At 35.7% G+C, this 21,469-nt stretch overlaps 1 protein-coding gene across 5 annotated transcripts in view; it reads right to left on the bottom strand.

Moving 5' to 3' along the window:
• Nucleotides 1-21,469, bottom strand: part of ATXN1 (ataxin 1) — a 508,201-nt gene that overhangs the window by 118,928 nt on the left and 367,804 nt on the right. For all 5 annotated transcript variants that reach the window (XM_031946815.1, XM_031946814.1, XM_031946812.1 and 2 more), the window contains one exon: nt 9,302-9,391. The gene's annotated coding sequence lies outside the window, so the exon portion shown is untranslated. The remainder of the gene's footprint in view (nt 1-9,301; nt 9,392-21,469) is intronic.

The following is a 21,469-nucleotide window of genomic DNA, read 5'->3' as shown; positions in this document are numbered from 1 at the left end:
GACATGTAGAACAGAATGTCCAATAAATAGACATCTAAAACTCTACATGAAATTTATGATTTCCCCCCAAAAGCCTTCCCCCATTCAATTTCCCTAATACTGTTGAAGACATTATTCTTTTAGTAACCCAGATTTACAACACCTATGTCATCTTTAACTGTCCTATTACACTCACTTCACACATGCATTTGTTGCCAAGACTTATCCTTTCTGTTTTCTACCTTCAAAATGTCTCTTATAGTCACCCTTTCTCTCCACTCTTACAGCCATTATCCTGGAGCTCCAAACCTGGACTATAGCAAAAGCCTTCTAACTGGTCTCCCTTACTTAGGTCTCTACTAAAGCATAGATATGGCCATGTTGTCTCTGTCCCCTCAACTTTCCCTGCTACAATACATTCCAGTGGTTCCTTCTTGCTTCTACAATCAAATGGAAATACTATGTTTAGCATTTAAAATCCTTCCTAATCTTGCCCCTTCCTATCTTTAAAGTTTTCTTATGTTCTACTCCCCTCAGTGTATCAATCCATCAAAAGCTGTCTTCTTGTTCCTCTCAAATGATATTACGTCTTCTAGTTCTGTGCCTTTTCAATGACCTCCCCCATATCTGGTATGCCATTCCTCTTTACCTCTACCTCCACCTCCTGACCTTCTTTGCTTCCTTTAAAATTCCTCAAATTCCATCTTCCTCAGGAAGCCTTTGATTGTCTCTACCATTTCTAGTACCTTTCTCCTGAAATTCCCCTCTTTGTGTGTTGATATGATTAGTAGTTGTATGTAGCCTTCCTTACTAAACTAGGAGTTCTTTGAGGGCAATGACCATGTTTTTGCCTTTCTTTGTATCCTCAGCAGTTAGCACAGTGCCTTGCACATGGTAAGTACTTAGTAAATGCTTGCTGACCAACTGATCTCTGGAGAAGAGCCAGATCTTATCTTAGTGGATTTTCTCTTAATCTGCTCCTAGCGAGCATCTATGGTATCTGAAACCTCTATGTCCATTTACTAATTGTGGTGAAATATATATATATATATATATATAATATATACTATATATATATATATATATATATATATATATATATACACATACATATACATCCACACACACACATACATTGTGGTTATAGAGTAATTTTTTTCAGTTGTACATGATTCTTTATGATACAATTTGGGGTTTTCTTGACAATGATACTAAAGAGATTTGTCATTTCCTTCTCCAACTCATTTTACAGATCAGGAAACTGAGGCAAATTGAATGAAATGACTTGCCCAGAGTCACATATCTAGTAGTTTCTGAGGCCAGATTTGAACTCATGAAGATAAGTCTTCCGTGACTCCATGCTATGTGCCACATAGCTACCCTATGTTTACACATACAGAGACATCTATATATGTGTGTATAAATGTGTTTTGTTTTTCTTCCATTATGACTGCCACAGAATTTAGAGATAGACATTAGATTTGTGATTCCATTGGCAGAGGGAACTTCTGCCAATATAGATTAGTGCCTTCTCTGTAATTTATATTCTTATAGAGTTATCCAGAGAGTGTTTAGGGCAGTTGGAATGTTAAATGATTTGCCAAGGATCAAATGGGCAGAATGACTCTAGATAGGTCTCCGTGGTTTTGGACCAGCTTTCTATCTACTATGTTACACTGTTACAGGATCAATGTGGCATATTAGCTATTTTAAATGTTGCACGTTGAGGAAACAGAACATAAGTGCAGACATGTGTTTGGAATCTGCATGTCACAACTATAAGTTAGATCAAAGAATAAACAGAGAGAGTTTACTTATTAATGGGGATTGGATTTATATAACATACAGCACTTGAAAAATGAAAAAAAATTCCCTAAATGTATAACATTACAAACCTCTATTTGTCCTGAGTAAGACAATTACCAAAGCTCTTTTGGATATTTTGAAAATTGTGCTCTTACAGCATACACATTTATCACTGTTTAGAAATTAATAATTTCTAAGGAATAGGATTTTGGAGCTATCATCTAATGTAAAGAGCTCCTGAATCAAAAGAAAATAAACCTCAAGGTAGCTTTGTGTGGCGAAGGAAATCCTAAACCTGAATTCAACAAGTGTTGAAGGGGAAGGGGACAGAAAAGGACAATTTCATCTGGTTTGCTTTGGTCACAGAGGTGTTTGTTCTGAGGAGCTGATTACTTATAAAAGGCCCTCACATTTAAAAAAAAATTACCAGCTGGGAGTTACCTCTTTTCCCTTCATCTATCCCTTGAAGTCTTCCTCAGGCATTGGCTAAGCATCTTTTCTTTGGTGCCCTGACCTGCCCTACCAACTGTTGAGTCTGATGAATCCGTCCTGATTTGCCTCATTGTGTGGACAACTCTAGGTAGTATGGTGAATAGAACCCATGGTCTGGAATCAGAAGGACCTGAGTTCAAATGTGGCTAAGTGTGTGACCCTGGGCATGTCAGTTAACTCCTATTTGCCTCAGTTCCTCATCTGTAAAATGAGCCAGAGAAGGAAATGGCAATATCTTTACCAATATCTTTACCAATAAAACCCGAAATGGAGTCGAGAACAGTTGGACATGACTTTAAAAAAAAAAAAAAAGGACAAAACTCGAAAGCTCTGCAGAATAAAGGGCTTGCAAGACAGGGGGAGTATAGCATATACATTGGGAATCTGGTGGGGGAGGGTATCCTGTTGTGGTAGGGAGGAATATGTGAGTTCTGTGTGTGGAGGAGGATGTGTGTCTAAGGAGGCTTTGGGGAACTTTTCCATAGCAAAATGTTCAGTCAACCAAAATTCTGGCATAAAATATCTATGCCAATACTTACTTGTAGTTACTTAAATGTAATGCAAATGACAGGGAGTGACAAATAAACACAGAGTACATAAATACCCACTAAATGCTGTGTATCAAATGAGAATTCCAACAGCTCAATGTTCCCTAGAATGTGGGATGGAGTGTTTTGTACTGCGTTATTTGTGCGGTATGAAGTCTGTTAGAGAAACGTGGAATGACTACTGTTGTCCCCTGGGGACCCTCAAACAAATGAGCTATCTTGTGAAGCAATCCCAGGGTGCCAACTTTAAAAATAAAATTAAAACACACTTACTATCTGTATTGTTAAAGAGGCAGAGAGAGGAACAAACTAAAGAAACCAAACACTCACATGCTTTTCATTTAATGCTAGTTCCATTATTAGACACATTAGGAATACATTGAGGAATGTCTGAATGTTATGATGGTGTGGTAGATATGTCTACAATACACTAAGCAAAGAGGAAATCTGACAATGGCATTGTTCATTTAAGCATACCACATAATTTGGGCTAGGAAAATCTCCTTTCTAGTAATACCCCAAAGAAGGCCCTAATGTAGACTTACCATGCCAAGTTCTTACTATCAAAACTGAAGCAATGACTGGAAAGTGAGAAAAACAGACATCATATTCAGAAAGCTGGAAGATAGTTTTATATTCTGAATTGCCATGGGACAGAATGACCCATGAAAATAATAAAGAAGGTTCTTTCCTTAGGGGATGTCTAAAATCAAACACCTTATGTCTTTCCTAGAGAATTGGGACAGTATTTTAATTAAAGATTTTTGAGTGGCTAAGAAAAAAGACTGAGAAACTGAAAACATACGTGATTTTATTTTACACGATTTTTATTTAGCAGCAGAGTTGATTGTCACACTGTATTCCTGAGTTCTGTATTCTCCTTAGATGTCTTAGAGCACATTAAGACCCTAGACTCACATGGAAGCAGAGCTCTCTGATTTTTTAACTTTCACGCTGAAACCATAAGGCTCACAGCTGGGAACCAGTGGAAGCACATGAAGACAGAGAATAATATTTTACTTGTATCAATTAGGTTTAAGTGCCTCGAGTTAGCAGCAGGATAGTGGTCTTAATTTTTTTCTTGGCCACCTCATTTTAGTTTTTGTCAAACATGGCATGAGAACACATTTGTGTCTAAAGTAAGCCAAGAGAACTTGGAACTGATACCAGCATTGATCACTGGAATTGTTGAAGGTTGCAGTGTGTATGTGTGTGCGTGTGTGTGTGTGTGTGCATGTGCACATGTAGGGGGACAGCTTACCACATCATCATCTGCTCATCCCACCCTCTCACAGCCTTACATAAACAATGACTAAAAAAATAATTTAAAACAGCATATTTGTGTTGCTCCAAGATCAGGAGAATCAAAAGCATCATACTAAAGTTGTTACTTATGCTTCTTAGGTTTGAAGTCTTTTTCTTTATTTTTTTTGAATGAGCAACTTTCAAAAATGTTTTGAATCCAAAAATCTACATTAAAAATATTAGGCAGACACCTGTCTTTACTATTCCTTTCTATATCTTTGTCTACTCCTCCACCAGCCTCACAGAGAGACAGATACATTCCAATGCAAAAAGCTGGTATTATTAATCAGGACAGTCACAACTATCACAGATCAAATCAAATGCAGCTGAGTTTTCCACTAAAGATTTTGTATAGAAATAAGTATTAAAAACCAAATTCATTTTTATTCAAAAGAACTAACAGTAAGTACCATGCCTAGAAAAGTTTATCCTGAGGCAACTTCCCATATAGATTTTAAAAATATTCTGTCCTCCCCTCTTTCAAATATCTGTCTATCTATCTATCTATCTATCTATCTATCTATAATGGCTTATTCTATTCAAGTGCACGAGGCTTTTGTTTTATTTTGGTTTTTGCCTTTCTATTTTAATGAGTCATTAGGTTTTATTCCCACTTATTTCAAGTCAGAGAAGAAATGCTTCACTCTGACAACTTTCATCTTTAGAGAAATCTGCATTCTAAAGCGGGGAGAGCAGGAGACGGCAACATCATCTAACATTCAATACTGAAGTACTAAGTCAGTGAGATGTGGAATAGTTTTTATATCAAGTCAATAGGATGCCCAATTTTATTCACCTATCCTGGTGTAATAATAGCTCTGGTTCTCTTTCTTCTAGATGAAGAAAAAAATTGGATTAGAGTTAGGTTACTCAGATTCAAATCTAGCTTCATACCAGTGACAGTGAACAAATTAAGGGTCTCTGGGTCTCATTTTCCTTATTTGTAAAATGATGGGGTTGGATTTGATATGGAGTTAGTAACTCCAGTTCTAAATCTATGGGACTAAGGTGCCAGAGAATATTGCTTTCAGTGATCAGAAACCACTCAGACAGATATAAATAACTCTACTGAGTATCTCCTGGGCTTTCTATCCTGACACCTTTCAAATCTCTGTCTTCTATTTTTTTTTTCTCTCCCATTTGAAGAGAAAGACTTAAAACAAAAGAGATCTGGAACTCTCTCAAATACACAATTTAAGGTCTCAAACACAGAATTAATTAATCCTCTCACTACCTCTAAAGAATTATTTCCTTAGAAAATAAAGAAGTAGAAAGATTAAGAGATTCTGCCAATCACCCAGCAGATCAGTTAGGAGACTGGAACTTAACCACCTAGATAAACCTTTCTTATTCATTCCTTCTCAATTATACACATTCTAAGAGAATGACCTCCACAAAGCATCAGTTTCCACACTGATAGTAATGTGTACAACTGACATTCATAGATTTTTTCCACATAATGTCTCAACAAGCATTTCTTAGAAATTAATATTTATTACAAGTTGTCAGGCAAGAAGAAAGATGCCCCCTCCACTCCTATAATCATACATACATTGAGTCAATTTCATTTGTGGAGAATTTATGGGAGAACATGGACAAGAATCTCATAGAATGGCAGACACAGAGTCTTTGATCTATATCACCAGAGGGATCAGCCACATCATTGAGAAACCACATCCAAGTGAGTATTTGAATATAATGTCCCTTATGCCTTGATGTATGTTGTTGCTGGATTATGGATTAATTTTATGACTCTCCCATGTAATTTTCACAAAGGAAAGGTCAGAAATATTCAAGGTGACATCAAAGATATAGTATTTTACATAAGGAATGTTTTTTGACAAACTGGTATTATCATATTATAGCGGAATCTAATTCAGGTAAGAGGTTTTAAGGGGAGCTTGCTCTAATTCATTTTTAATGGAGGGGAAATCCATGGGGTTTCCCTAAGGGGAAACCCTAGTAGCAGCAAATCACTTATTTGGCAAGCTTTCATTTGCAAGTAAATCAAATGTGAAAATCAGTATTTATATCTCTGCTGCATTACAGTTCAAGCTGGTTCTGTATCATCTCCACTGTCCTGCACTGTCTTCCGTTGATATCCTGTATCATTATTCATTAGAACCTGAATATGTGCCATCTTTTCTTCCTCACACTAAAGAACTCAACATTTGCAAGCTCTATCTCTCATCCTTCTATTAGGGAAACAACACACAGGAGAGAATGTCCACTTTCCATGAAAGTTTAAGTGAATCCAAAGTATACAAATGAGTCCTAAAATCTATCATTCAATTAATGTTTTCTGAACATTTACTAAATGAAAGTTATTAAAATTCAGAATAAAATGTCATTGTGGTTTATGTAATTTTATCACAGGTTGTGAAATCTCCCAACATCCTAAAATTTTTTAATTGCTGAAATACTAGTCCTATTTAGATGCAGAAGAAGCAGGTTTACAAATTGTAAAGTATTATATGCATTTAAATCATATTAAAACACTCTGAGTTTATTAAAAGCTTATAGATTTTTCCTCCTTTTATCTAACTGTGAACATTCAGTAAGGTAACTCCCTCTACCAACCAGGACAGATCACTGAGTTTTTTCTTGCAACTCTCTTGCTGCCTGGGATTTTACTAGATTTATATCATTAATAACGTCTGAATAGGACTTGAAACAGAGTCCCCTTGGCTTCTGCTCTATCTACAATGCCATTACCATAGGCAACGTGCTATCTCTAGAACAATATTGTGACATATTTAAGTTGTATTATCTCTTTTTATAGATGAAAAAAGTTAAGGTTTAGCAAATGACTTATTACAGTAAATAGCTGGGTGACAAATTAAGGGCATGTATTATAAATGAAAGTCTGATTCCTCCTTCTAATTCCCTCTCCACCCATTCTCTTCCCCCTCCCTCAATTCTATGTTACCCAATTTCTTGAATAAATGGAGAAGGTCTAAAATATAATTTTTTTTAAAGTTTGATTTCAGTGTTGCCCGTGGGGGAAAATAGTGGAGTAAGCAACAAGTGGTCTGTGGGAGTATTTCAAGAGAATTGAGATGCATAAGCCCAGAAAACTGTTAAGAAAACTTTGGCATGGAAGCGGAGTCAAACTGACAAGCAGTAAGGGGAAAATTGTACAAACCTGTGCAAACCACAACTTTTCAAGCCATTGTCTGTATTGGGCTATTAGCTTAGGGAAGAGGATTTCTTTAATGTATTGATGCATAGGATTAGTTAGTGTTGTCTGATTACCTATCATAACATTTAATGGATTGTTTTTATGAGTTACCTTCTTACCAGTTTACCTTTGATTAGCTTAAAGTTAATGGAATATGTGATTGTACTGTATTCTTGCAACTGAATTTAACACTTATTAAGCATTTGTTACAATGGCCTTCAAAATTTTTTGGGGGGTGGGATGAGGAAAGTCTTATGGCATAATGTAATTCTTGGTTGTGAAGACTTACACATGCATATGTATTTGTAATTTCAAGTTCCACAGGACTCATTCATTGGATACCTTTGAGAACTATGGCTATACCACATGAAATACACCATATGGCAAGAATACAAACATGAAATAGTACCTTCCTTCAAAGTGATAGCTGAAAGTAGGTATATTACATATCCAAACAGTAAATCTAATTTATGGAGGGTTTATGAAAGGCTATGCACAAGAGCCACATATAATGGGAAGGAAAGGCTGAGATGAGTAGTGGGTGCTCTGCATCTCTGGAGAGGATATTTATATAGATCACAAATCCACTGATATGAATCAACAGAAAGATTAAATAAACTGCAGAAGCCATAGATGTTGGTGGCCTGGCTGGGACTATAACCCAGGTCTACTAACTTTCAATCTCTTATTCTTTCCACTAAATACTTTTTTCCCCTTAATCTCATGGATATGTTTACATACAAGTGGGGAGAAAGGATACATATGCTGTATGGAAAGGTTGGCTATAGGGATTCTTCGGTAATTTTTAAACACTTCATATATACAATCTAAAAATTTAGAAAACAAAATGGATTTTCACATTGTTTAGCTTTGTAAATGGCCCTAAATTCACCGGATTTAATACTCAGTTTTGAAAGCCCCGGTTTTGAGGTCACTGGATCTAAGATTAAGTCTCACCTCTGATACTTACTAACTCACATAATTCTCTAAGCCTTGATTTCCTTATATGTAAAATACAGTCACTTTAATCTTCAGCCCTGGCTGAGATTCCTCTTACAATTGAGAGAAGGAATTTAGGAGGAGGGGAATGAATTCTTTTAAAACTTAAGGCTAACTAATAGTCTGGGATATATAAGACAAAGTTGATGCTGTCCTTCAGTACAAAACAATTGTTCAGAATGTTGTCAAGACTGTCTCAGAAGAGTAATACATGGTATATATGCATCCCTTCAGTGTGATAACAGCAAAATTCAACTTCACAATCAACAACAAGATTTATGGATTAGCCACTATCTATAGCAAGTACATGGTGAGAAAGGGAATGGAAGAGATAGATCCTAAGTAGGGAGATTCAACAGCATGCTTGTCTACAATGTTCCTAAAGAGAAATAACTTAGAAAAAGCGTGAGAAGAGACATCCAACCTCCATCACACACTGGAAGGAAAAACATCTGTAAACCTTCTGAGGACAGAAGGCAATGTTGCTTTACACTTATGAGTAACAAGCCGTTTGAGGAGAAGTAGGGCTAGATGATGTCTTCATGGGTGACAGGACTTCTTAACAACAAAATAGGGGTGGGAGAAAATGAAGGGGGGATAGGGAGGGGGACAGAGGGATGGAACCAACCAGGGAAATGGAATGAAAAATTGCCATTTGGGACCGTATGGAAGAGCTGCTGGTAAACCACCCTGGCCAAAGGAAAATGTTGATTTGACCAACTTTGTGAGAGAAACAGACAGTCCTTATGCAAGCAGATGGATGACAAATCTCTAGGAGAAGGCTGTGTTGTTCATGTGTGAAATACTCCAAGCCAAAGAATAAGGGAGCCAAACCATGTATGTAAGCAGAAACCACCTGGCTTGTATAGGGGGTGGGTGGGGACAGGATACCCTTAGCATATCCTCTTTTTCAAAACACTGGTTCCGTTAACCAAGTTAAACCTCTATTTAGACAAGGTCTTCGCCCTCCCCTCTCCATTGTGTTTCTTACCTCCTCCCTCCACTGCAACCATCCACACACTCCACTGCCCTCTCTTCACTTTCAGGTCTTCTTATGTCTTATGGGCCTATACAATGAATCCTGGAGATAGGGAGAGGAGAAAGGCAAATTAATAATTAGATCATGTCAGAGAATCTCATGTCAGAAACAAATCAACAACAATAAAAAAAAAAACTCAGAAACTAAACAAGACCAAGTTTAAAAACAAAAACAATGAAGTTGATTTCTTTGATTGACTGTATTTTTGTTAATAGGGGAGACCCAGCAGGAGAAATTTTCCCTAGCCTAAAAAAAGGAATTAAAAATGTCTCCTTGTAGAAGAAGTTAATACCGTACTTCCTTTCTAGTCCCAAAGCTGCATAAAGTATAGGCATCTGCCAGTCTCATTTGCTTTTGTTTCATCTTATCTAGCTGGATATGTGGGGATAAACTATTCCATTCTCTGAAATGCAAATTGAACCTGGAGATGTTTTTGCTGCTAGAATGAAGGTGAAGCACATGCAGTGAGTCCCATTCTAGAAACTCTGAAAAAAAAAAAAGGTTAATCTCATTTCAGAGTATTCCCATTCTGTCTTATACTTTTTCTATAAAAGCTGAAAGAACCTAATTAGTACATGAAATATCACATTTTCAAAAGGATCTCAACATTTTTCTTCCTCAGTGTTCTAGGCACTTAGTTTGATGGTATGCCCTAAACATTCATCTGGAAACACTGGGGCTAGACACATGAACTCATTCACCAGCTACAAATTAATAAGTCTGTTGGCTTATGCAGGTGTAAAGCTGCAATTGCATTGAATTTTGTGCCCCAAATTGAAAGCTAAGTTAAGGCTACTTCTGAAAATAGATTCTGTAAAATTTTTATGGTTGTTTTGAAATATTCTGATTCTTCAATTGTCTTCAAAATTAATTTTAATGATTTGGTTTTTTGGAGAAAAGGGAAAAAAACCCTTTTCTTTCCTATTTTTAGGCAACTTTAAATCAGAACATTTAAATACAGTTTGATTCTAAATATCAAAAGGACTACATATCTTCCTAGGAGCCCTATATTTGAACTGCAAGTCCATTGACTTAATAAAGCACAGTGCCAGGCACTGTGCTAAGATGCTGGAGCTACCAAAACCCCCCAACAACAACACTAACAATAACCACCAGTCCTGCTCTCAAGGTATTCAGTCTAAAGAACTCCAGGGGATTTATATTCTATGGAATATTTTCTGTAAAGGAATTTCCCTAAGTTTCTTTTGCCTGGAGAGACCTTTACCTGCAGACTCTCCAACCTTCAAGGTCTTTTTTCCAGCAGACTCTTGTCTGAATACTTGGCATGAGTCATTTTAGTAAAATGATAAAGTTTTACATTATTTTCTCTCAAATGATCCACACAATAAGCAGTGATACACCTAGTCAAGGCAGGTGGCAGTTATTAATACTAAAGCACAAAGAAGAATCACAGGAAGAAAATAAGCATTTTTATGCATTGACTTTGAGAAAGATACTCTGCTAAATACTTAAAATATTATCTCACATGATCTTCATAACAAACCTGAGAGGAGGGAGCTGTTATTATGCCCATTGTACAGGTGAGGAAAGTGAGTTAGTCGAAGAGAAGTTAAATGCCTAGGATTACCAGCTAGAAAGAGTCTGAGTCAGACTTCTGATTCCAAACCCAGTGCTCTATCCATTGTACCACCCAGTTTTAACTTTCTCAATATCACACAAACAGTTAATGCCAGAGTCAGAATTAGGTCTTCAAGATTTTAAAGACAGAGATAAAATCTGTGATTTCATTGATATAGGGGATTTCCTGGAAAGGAAATTCCCTCTATCAAAGGAGATGGACATCTTCTCTGCAGTTTGGTTTCAGAGTAACCCAGAGAACAAAGAACTTAAATGATTTGTCTGGAGTTGCACAAGCCAGTGTCAAGTCTTCCTGATTCCAAGACTATTGCTAATGCATCCTCTGACAGTGAAGGACTACAAGTAAAAGGCTCTTCATATCATAAAATCCTGAGGCACATATACCTGAAAATTTTGGTATTAGGTAAAGTTAGAAAATGGCAAAGAACAAAGTAGGAAATTAATTCATTTAGAGTGAGTGGCATTTCATACATGTTTATACAGTCATTTATAAAAGAAAGGAATAAAAAAAGACAAAAGTTGTATATTTAAAAAAAATTAAACACATTGTATTCAACAGTCCCCTTGTTACTCTGAGGTGGCAGGATGAGTCAGTCCTGTAGTGAAAAGCTTCATCTGCCCATTGTTATATTTCAAGAAATGAGTCACCAAACGCATAAATTTCTGCATAGTTTTCCAGATAACATGAACTACCAAAAAGAAACTATGTGCTTTGTACACACACACACACACACACACACACACACACACACACATACGGCAGAAAGACAATGAGAGGAAAAAAATACAAAAAAACGAAACACCCCACCACTATTGCCGATTAATACCAGAGAAGCCCGTGCAACGTAAAGCTGACAGTTATTATGTATAATTAGCACAAGGCAAGTTTCTGTATACACACCATCTCCAGACATGTTTTCGAAACAAGGGCTTTGCCTTTTGCCACCAATAATTTGTCTTGTTGTATGTTGTTACTTACACAGATGTTCACATAATTTTGTGCATATGTCCGAGCCAAAGGAGAGTTTCTTTACCCCTCCCCACTCCCACTCTCACAACTACCCTTCCTTTTTTGGGGGGGAGAAAGAAGGCAGTGTCTGCTCTAGAAACCATGTGTTGGGAAGAAGCAATTTCTATCAGTTATATACAACAGTGGTACTGAAGGAGGTGGGTAAGTGGGCATGTTTTTTGGTAACGAGATTCCAACCCCATCCCATCTGAAAGTATCTCCAGCCTCTCCCCAAGTAAATAATTCCTGGGGGATTCAAGAGCATTAAGCACGTTCCAGGTCCACAGTGTTCGCCGGGATAACACATTAACAGAAGTCTCTCTAAAAAGGGTTTGAATATTTAAAGAAGGATAAAAGGGAATGAGGGAACATAGAATGTGAATACACTTGAGATTTTTTTTCTTTCCTTTTTTTTTCTTCCCCTTTTTGGCAGCCTTCTCATCTGAAAGCAGTAGAATTTGCTCCCATTTCCGTGAACTTAGTCAGCTTAGTGCAGTATGCACATATACGGTATTCAGAGAGCAAGCAAGCAGCTCTGTCTAAATACATGGTGAGGAGGGGGTGGGAGAGGCATCAGAGGCAAGATGTGAAAGTCAGACATACTGGGTTTTTACAATAGAGAAATGCAATTTTGGCTGAAGGGGGGGTAAATTTTTAAAATATCTTTGCTTTTATTGAGATGCCACCAATTGGGAGAACATTCTGCTCAGGGGGATGTCTGCCAAGGACTTCTAATTCAGCTTGTTCCACTCATTTTATTTTTAAACCAAAGTGAAGAATTTTATTCCTGGAATGAAACAGGACTGGTGTGGGCAAAAGATGGGTAAATTTACTTCAGAGGTGTTTTATAACTACTTGGGGAGAAAACCCTCTAAAAAGTGTCTTGAATATTTAAGGAAGGTATTTAATTCTTTCAATTATTAAGTTCTTCTTGAAATCTCTACTTCTTTTAAGGAAGATAAAGGGAAGAGAATTGATTTAAGAGAGAGAGAAGAATTCAGGGGAACACATATGTGTATGCACACACAGAAACACAGACACACACTCCCTAGATTCCAGAAATTTGACAGTGGGCCTTTTGTGACAGTCAGAATATTACTCTAGCAGGCTGATTACTTAAAGAAGGCAGTTTCCTAACTGAGTCTCTTAGTGGGATTGGGACAATGAAAAATATCATAAAGTACCAGAACTGGGAAGTAATATAGAGAAGGGAGAATTGGTGGGTAAAAAGAGGAACTGATTTTGGAATAGTACAACTGCTAAATTTACTCTGTGTAAGATTTATAGAACAGTATTCCATCCCTTTACTCTTTCTCTCTCACCTCCTTTCAATGCATTTACTTTAAAAATCGATTTCTTCTGTCACTATTTATTGCTGCATTTTGCACAGTGGTTCTGAGAACGCTAGTGGAAAATCACAATGTTACACTTGCTAAATTGACCCTTCAGGGCCCAACCAATAGAATATGCCTCATCTGCAGAGGTAGAAAGCAAGTCTGCTAGGCTCATGCTGGGAATATCATCACCCAATCTACAAGAATATGCAAATCTTCCTGTTCTGTAGCTCATTTGCATAGTTTTTCATTGGTTTTGTATAACCTCTATACTGAATGTCAATTTGCTTTACTTTCCTGAAGCTTATTAGCAGTATGAGATGTTTACAGCTCTTAAAGCAAACAGGTTTAATAGTTAAAGAATTAAAAGATATAATTAAAAGGCATCTGGGAGAGAAAAACCAGGCTTTGTTGTGATGCACGAAGCGTGGAGATTTCATTGGCCAGAAATATAATTTCCATGTTGGGAAGATGTAGAGGTCCCATACATGTATGTGCCTACACACATATGCCACAGCATTTTCTTAACCTTTTTTTTTTTATTTTATTTTTTTTTTTTTTGCCATATTCTAGAAAATTGGAAAGATTTGCTTGGAATATACAGAGGGCCTGAACCTAGTCACTGAGTACACATTTTACTCACAATGACATCTGAATGGTTGCCTGCCAGTGTCTGGGCTGACATTCAAACATGCTGAGTGCCTACGGATTCCAAGTTCATAATAACAATAATAATAAAGATAATAATAATTTTTAAAAACCTCCTCAATAATTTCTAAGACACTACAAAGTTTTGTCAACTAGCTCAGAGAGAGAGAATGTAAAAAAAAAGTTCTTTTGCAAAAATGCGCATGGGGTCTTAGAACTATGTAGTACTTGGCTTTATCTGGAGTGTCAATGAGTATAATGGGTTTGTAACCAAAGCATTTTTCCCATGTCCTGTGGGCCAGGAACAGGGTGAGAAAGGCCAGATGAATCCTTTTGGTCCATAAACTCTGACAAAACAATCATTTGAAATAAGGGAGACAATATCTGAGTGGATAAAACTCCAAGGAATGTAGGTCTAACTCTTTCATAGTCTAGATAATAGTCACCTAGAGGATGAAATAGAGTCCCACCTCTTGCTAAATTTTACTAGTTCAGCAACAAAAAAAGAGCTGGATTAGTAATAAGAAAACCTGCATAGACTCTGATATTTTTCTCTCTATGAACTTGGGCATCACTTCTCTCCAGGTCTAACTTGCCTTATATGAAAATAAAGAAATTACTTTCTTCTTGGCTTTAAATTGATATACCAAAAATACCATGAACATCTAAGTTGGTATATACTTGGTAGTTTATACTACCAAGTATGTCTCCAAGAATAAAAGTCTTATTGAAAGTTGCCAACATGAATGATTTTTCTTTATCTATATATGGCTTGCTTTGTATATACTGGTTTGCATGTTATATTAGAGTGTAAGCTCCTTGAGAGTAGGGACTGTTTCTTGCTTCTTTGTATATCCTCAGTGCTTAGCTGGCACATCCATAAGTGCTTAATAAAAGTTTATTTTTAATTGATTGAATTTTCACAAAAATTATGAGAGAAACAGATTCTGTACCAAATTGCCAAGAATGTTGAATCTTAGAATAGTTGGCTTTTAGAGAATACAACCATACACATATACACACATAGACACATCCTCAGTAGTATCTTTTAATATAAAAAATTTTAATCTGGGATCCATAAACATGTTATAAAAATATTCTGATAATTGTATTTCAACATAATTGGTCTCCTCTGTAATCCTATATATTTTATTTTGTATATCTTAAAATTTTAACTCAAAGAAGTCTATGTGTTTCACTAGATTGTCAAAGGGGCTTATGACATAAAAAAGGTTAAGAATCTCTGTTTTAAAGAAATAAAAAAAAAATATGTGTTACAGCAAAAATCTTCCCTCCTAATTATGTATCTCATTGTCTGGGAGTACACATGTGAAGATGAAGTAAAAGCACCCAATGGAAGTTTTATGCATTTAGGTGTAGAGGTTCATTCATGTTTTGATGGTCCTCAGCTGTGGGGAGTCTTATCCTCAAACACAATTTATCTTATTTTACATTCTTTTTCTGTCCAACTGTGATAGACATCTGTATGAAACAAACTGCTTTAACCTATACCAGATAGGATTAAAGGAAGAGAAAATATTTCAAAGAACAATAGGAGAGGTAGGGTTGGTAGAGTTAGTAACCTGACCCTGATATAGCCCTCACATGTGACCTCCATCCAAGTCACAATCTGAGCTCTGAGATCAACCTGTGAGGAGGTCTGAGAGGTTGGTGGGTCTCTTTTGGTTTTTCTCACATATAAAGAAAAGGTCATCTTGTCTCTTCCAAATGAACATTACTCTGTATAAAAATGAGAAGATTAAACGTATTCTTTCCCCCATATACCAAATATTATTATGCACTATACTTTACATGAAAATATTCACTCATAACTGAATTAGGTGGAAACAAATGAAACTCCAAATTAATTTTCATTCTCTTGTCATCAACTACATTTTCCAAAATGTACTGTCTGTATTTGTAGGTTCATCCCTTTCCATTTAAAGAAACCTGAAAGTTTATAAATAAACAGTTAAATTCTGATTGCTCTAAGGAGCACTTTCAAAGCCTTCTTCTTGCCCATCTTTTAGCCATTTCAGCATTTTCTTTAGGATTATGGAGAGTAGATGAAACTCCAGTCATCTGAACTGATTCATTAATAATAATGATGCCTTACATTTGTATAAGTGCTTTATGTTTTCTAAAATGTTCCTATAAACTTGATCTTACTTTAGCCTTCTGATAACTCTGCAAGATAATAAAGGAAAATAAAACGAATTTCCTCATTTTTGTAGCCACATGCACAAATCAGAGAGGTTACAGTTCCAAAGCCATTAACTGAAAGAGCTAAGATTAGAACCCAGGGTTTTTTTTGCCTTTTGGTTCTGATATGATTATAATTCCCTACAATGCAACAATGTATATAGCATGTTGTTGTTCAATCATGTCTGACTCTGTGAGCCCATTGTGTTTTCTTGGCAAAGATATTGGAGTGATTTGCCATTTCCTTCTCCAATTCATTTTTCAGATAAGGAAACTTGTAGTGTCTGGACTAGTTCTCTGGAGGATCTCCGGACCAGCTTTGATATTAGTGGAGGAGTGCAGGAGGCAGGAGAGCCACCAGGAGGATGGTCAAAGATGGAATGTCTCATTTCCAGTTCTCTCAGCCATTAAATACCTCAGTATGATTATATCATTATAGCACACTAAGTATGTGTGAACTAGAGAACCATTACATCATCATACCAAGTATTTAAGTGTATATGAACTAAAGAACCATCATCTCATCAATCACACTGAGTTAACACCCTGGTGTAAGTGTCTTTGCTTTAAGTATACTTTTCTCAGAGTTTCCCAATATCTGTGGTCCTCTACAGAAACTGAGGCAAAAAGGATTACAGCTAAGTGTTTGAGGCTAAATTTGATCTCACAACTTCCTGACTCCAGGTTTGCTCTCTCCTACTGTGCCACCTAACTGCCCATAAAATGCACAGCATAGCCTGAATCTGTTTTGGACTTTTGCCAGTATCTTTCCTCAGTCTCAGTCTATTAGTTGCCACTTGTCATTCCTATCATTATACTTTCTCTCTCAGCTTCTTAACCCCGTTTCTTATTTGCTTGGAAAACATACTTGCTAAGAATTGAACTTTAAATAGTAGCCAGTAAGACTCAGGATGCACAGTAAATGGCCCAGCTTCAATGCATGAGCTTTGTGATAGGTCTTCAGGGATCTTCACAGTTCTTTTAAACTTACTATCATATTTGGAATTTCTGTAAATTCCAAAGGTTTGAGTTATCTTAGGTCTGACCTCCAAATAGCAGAGTATTTTTGTACAATAATTTAGATGTGTTTCCACAGAAAATTGTGTCAGTGTGTCACACTGAATAGAAAGTTGGCCTCAAAGCCAGTAAGACCTAGATTCAATACCTGTTTTTGACACATATCTGGGGAAGTGGGAAAATAGGTGCAATAATGTATTGTTGGTTAAGTAGAGATTCTAGCCATTCTGGAAAGCTATTTGGAATTATGTCCCTCCAAACTATTAAATTGTGTATCCAATACTACTATATCTCAAAGAGACTGAAAAAAGAGGAAAAGGAGCCATATGTAAATAAATACATATAATATACTCTTTTGTGATGGCAAAAAGTTAGAAACTAAAGGGGTATACATCAATTGGGAAATATCAGAAAAAGCCATGACAAATGAATGTGATGAAATACTATCATTGTGCTATAAGAAATGATGAAGAGAGAGGCAGCTAGGTGGTGTAATGGATAGAGCACCAGCTTTGAAGTCAGGAGGACCTAAGTTCAAATCTGACCTCAGACACTTAACACTTCCTAGCTGTGTAACCCTGGACAAGTCACTTAATCCCAATTGTCTCAGCAAAAAGATAAAAGAAAGAAATGATGAAGAGGATGCTTTCAAGTAGAGCTGGGAGGACCTTTTTGAATAGATGCAGAGATACATGGCAGAATCAGGAAAACAACTTATACAATAACAAAAATTTTATAAAGAAAAATAACTCTGAAAGACTCAGGGACTCTTATTCATCTAAGAACCACCATAATTCTTGAGGGCTCACTGAAATAACACATTACCCACAATCTCCTTCTAGTCTCTCTCCCTCCCTCCCTGCCTCCTGTCTCTGTCCCTCTGTCTGTCTCTCTCTGTCTCTCCCCCCCCACACCTACAAAAATATATTATATATTTATGTATGTATATATATATACACATATATGTATGTATGTAAATACATGCCTCAATCTGTACTAAGTCCATCAACTTTCTAAACAGTCCATTATTATATACCCATATCTATCTATCTATCTATCTATCTATCTATCTACCTGTCTGTCTATCTGCCTGTATGTCTATCTACACACATGCATACATACACACATACTACAGATTCTAGAAGAGTTAACTGCATTGATCTCCTTAGCCATTTGTTTACATATCTCCCTTGGATGAGAGATAAACACTTGTTCTATGACACTTGTTGAAATAGTAAACTTGAGAAATTCAGATCAAAGTCACCAAAGTCTCCTGGCAAGACAAAAAAAAAAATGGACAACTGAGTCAAGCTCTACATGACAAGAACCTCTCAGCTAAGACATAATGCAACACAATTATGAGCGACTGGGATAAAAAGGTAAGTGCAGGGTAGGCCAGTGAAAAATGGAAAATTTATTTGGAAAATAAAGTTCAGGATCAAGGAATGAAAGACGCCAAAAGCTTTTTTGGATATTTCAGAAAACTCTAGCATATATAACATTATCTTCAAAAAGAGAGTCAAAACAAGATGTTTTCAAAAAAGACAATGAAAAAATGTTAATAATCATTTAAAAAACACAAACTCACAAAGAATTGAAGAGATGCTTATTGAACAGTTTTGATGTACTACACTGCATCCATTCATTGGCAGAAATAATGAAAAGTAAAAAATTCAGTGCTGGATTGGTATGAGGTAGTGATGTATTGTGGAGAAATATTAGTACCTTCATTCATTTCTGGTAGAATGCTGTACATTTTTTATGTCAATTTAGCACAGGACTTACAAAAATAAAAATAATAATACCCTTTGATCTGGCAACTCTATTGATGGTAAGATATACTGAAAATGGTATCCCCCCCCCAAAAAAAAACTGTAAAAGATTTATCCACACAAAGTTATGCATTGCAACATCATATGTAATTGTATGTAAAAGTACAAGGCAACCAAAATGTCCAACATGATGAGAAGAGTTGAATTGTAGAACATTAATATAATGGAATAATATAATGCAATTAAATTACAATGTATGAATCATACAAAAAAATCTGGTAGGGATGGGGACTTTAAATAATAAAAAGTGAACAATGAAAACTTGAAGATTAAAACATCTCTATAAGTGACACCATAAGAATGAATAGACAAACAATAAATCCTGATGGGACACTGAAGGAATAATTGAAGAATTATAATATCTTATTCATTTAAATGAATCAATTTGAATATAAATTGTTATTAAGCAAGTTTAATTAATTCTATTGATGTCAATATTAATATTTTAATAAACAATTTATTAAAAAAAGAGTTGGAAGACAGATGTGAAAAAAACTAAAAAAGAAAATTGAAATTGAATACATCTCAACAAACAGGAAAACAAATGATTACTTGCAGACAGAAGAGTCATTTTAGAACCAGCTGACTGTGTGACCATCTAGTCTGATTATCCATTAACTACAGACAAGACCAAACAAATACTAAATGAGAAGAAAGTATTTTGTTGAGAAGAAGACACTGTGTGACTGAAATGGCATCAACTCATCCTATTTAAAACATATGTTAGCTTTGAAAAAATATTGTAAAATGAATAAAATAAAGACATTGAATCTATTAATGTTTCTTAGAGAAGTGTAACTGTTACAAAAGTCAATATAGGAAGGTAAAAGGAGTTTGAATAATACAATACTAACACTAATTTCCTTTTGCAAGATATAACAGAGAAGATACTACTGGTTTATAATACAAACTCATTTCTAATACACAAAAGAACAAGTGAAAGAGAGGAAGATGGAGGAAGATGAATTATCTCCTTTCAAAATGATGAAAAGCTATTGAGATGAGCCTTGCAGAGAGTTTGGTATATGGTCCAGCTAAGCAAGATCCTCTCCAAAGTCTCTATGAATGAAATCAGAAGTAGGGAGACAACACAAACATTAGTTAGAGACTAATTTTTACTTGTCCTGAGAGTAGAAGCACCACATCTGGATTCAATCATTATCTTAAGAATGTCACTGATTCAGTACCTGATAGAGTATTTGAAAAACTGGCAAGTGGCGATTAAGAAGTTGAGAAAAGCAGTTGAACTGAATAAAATGTTTACAGAAGAAATCTTTGGGAAAGGGGAGGGATAATAGATAAGAATACAATTTTACAGTTATAGAATGATTTTATATACAGTTCAAAGAGGATATAATTCCAAAAGAATGAAAAAAATCACAAGCAACCAATAAGATGCTAACAACTTCCATACCAGGTAAATACTTTCTCAGTTCTTGAAAACTCCAAGAAACCAGCCTATATATGCCAAAGAGGGCTTCTCAATGAACACATGAGAAGGGAATAGGTAGGCTGTCATAGATAATTTTCAACATCTTTACTGAAACAAAAGTGGCTAGGAAAGAAATTGAACAGAATATATTTTTAAAAATTAGTTTTAGAAAAATTTGATGGTAGAATAAAATGCAGAGTAAAAGACTCTCTTCAAACAAGGTTTTCCCCAAGTATGTCTTAATATTACAAAAGATTCTAAGAAAAAACACTTGACTTCCATACTTCAAGGAGCTATGAGTTTGCTGTTCGAAATCCTTCTACTATATAACAAACAGTCTCTGGGGCCAGCAAGCTATAAGCCTCTCAGAGCTCACTCAAAGTCTTTTCAGCTTGAAACTCAAAATTTAAAAAGCAAAGAATATTAAAAATAATGAATACTATATTTTTAAAAGTCTATCATCCAATAACATGTCTCATGCCATATCAAGGACCAAATAAAATTCCCTTAAATTAGATGCAACACAGATAGCTTTGTTCAATGATCCTATGATTATTATCATCAAAAAAAGCATAGAACAAGGAGACAAGTACACAGTAAAGTAGTTTGCCTCCTAAATGGGATCTATAATGTCTCAATGGAGTTTGGCTTAACTGTCTACAGGAAAAAAATAGTAATGATTAAAGAATGTATATTGCCTATACTGTGTCACACAGTTAGTAGAACTAACTGTAGAGCTGGTCTATTAATGCATATATCTTGGATAGTAATCAGAAATAAACAGGAGGACTGTTTGCATCAGATAAAATAGGTAGCATTTTCAGCGACTTTCCTTCCCTCCATTCTAGCTTCTCCCGCAAACAAAAAACTATATATCTCTATAAAATAGAGATATATAGATAAATGCCAATATTCTTCTGGTAATCCTAAAATGCTAAGTATAATAGATTGCTATAACTTTCAGGGCCTAAAAATTATAAGGCATTTAAGGGAAAATAGAGACAATAGCATATCTCCCATGATGAACTTCACTAGAAGTGAAGAAAA

This window comes from Sarcophilus harrisii, chromosome 1, assembly GCF_902635505.1.
Source record: "Sarcophilus harrisii chromosome 1, mSarHar1.11, whole genome shotgun sequence".
NCBI lineage: Eukaryota > Metazoa > Chordata > Mammalia > Dasyuromorphia > Dasyuridae > Sarcophilus > Sarcophilus harrisii.
The sequence above is the reverse complement of the archived record's forward strand: the minus strand, read 5'-3'. Positions and strand labels throughout refer to the sequence as shown.